This window comes from Penaeus monodon, chromosome 24 (assembly GCF_015228065.2).
Source record: "Penaeus monodon isolate SGIC_2016 chromosome 24, NSTDA_Pmon_1, whole genome shotgun sequence".
Taxonomy (NCBI): Eukaryota; Metazoa; Arthropoda; class Malacostraca; order Decapoda; family Penaeidae; genus Penaeus; species Penaeus monodon.
The window spans coordinates 44,071,704-44,072,961 of record NC_051409.1 but is presented as its reverse complement, the minus strand read 5'-3'; the positions used below and the strand labels follow the sequence as shown (position 1 = coordinate 44,072,961).

At 33.3% G+C, this 1,258-nt stretch overlaps 1 protein-coding gene across 1 annotated transcript in view; it reads left to right on the top strand.

Moving 5' to 3' along the window:
• LOC119588793 (gastrula zinc finger protein XlCGF26.1-like) overlaps window positions 1-1,258 on the top strand; it is a gene marked incomplete at its 3' end in the record, with an annotated part of 13,819 nt that overhangs the window by 518 nt on the left and 12,043 nt on the right.

Here is a 1,258-nt window from a genome sequence, read left to right as displayed (position 1 = left end):
AAGTTTGGGCTATGAATGATGATACAAACCTAAAATGGCCTTCCGTAGGGAAGTAAGAGCATCCCGAGAGGAAGAAAATGGAAAAAAAGAAGAAAGTAAGATTTCAAAGGGGACAGCACCATTTGGGGTGGTATTGTGATACCATCACACATTAGACAGCCCCCAAGGAAGACGAGTCAGCCCCGAAAAAAAATTTCTCAAAAAGTTAAAAAAGTGGAGCATAAAAAGATGGATACAAAGAAAACTCACACATGTGAGATTTTGTAAAATATCATCAAAATTCTTATTTAATAAACACATGAGAGAATACTACAAAGGAGAAAACCCTAAAGTGGAGGGTTTGCAACAAAACTTTTACTAAGTGATAAACTGTTGATACACCGAAATGGAATGTGAGTACAAATGCTCATCAGATAAATTACCAGGCACCTAAGGGTGGGAAAAAAAGGGGTGTCTGGGGAAAAATACTCGAAAACTGGAAATGCTTCACTTGTGAAGTGGTAATAAGAAATTCCTTTAACCCAACTATTGGGACACATGAGGGTTCATACAAAAAAGAAACCTTTTTAAATGTGGGTGTGTGCTACACCATTTGTAGGAAAATTGATATAGGTAACCATAGAAGACACTAAAAGGAAAAACCCTTAAATTGGGGTCATGCAGTAAAGGATTTTCCAGGAAAATTTATCTTTAGACCACATTAAAAGAGTACTCTAAAGGAGAAACATTTAAATGTGGTATATTAATAAAAGCTTCTTTAAAAAATTCCCTCATAGGGGTCACTGTTAATTCAACAGAAAGGATCCCTTTAAGTGTGAGATTTGCAATAAAAAATTTCTCTCAAAAATGACCTTAGTCACATTGAAAAAACAGCAGGATTAAACCCTTTATCTGTGAGGTATGCAGCTGGCCTTCTTTTAAAAAACAGGCACTAAGTACATATGAGATACATACAGGGGGGAAAACCCTAACCTGTAAAGTATGCAATAAATCATTTGAGCTTTTATACGCTTAAAAAACACAGTAAGCTGCATACTAGAGGAAGCGAGTATGTGAAAAACATTTTGGTTGATTTGATAATTTTAGACATTATTTTTTCTGTATGATATAGAATAGATATTCAAACCCCCTAATTCCATGAATATGGGGCCTTTTTGTACTATATGATCTTTTTTTTTCAAATTTTCTGTTCTATTACAGTTTTTTTATAAATAATTTATCAAAATATTTGGTATATGATATAAATTTTTTATATATA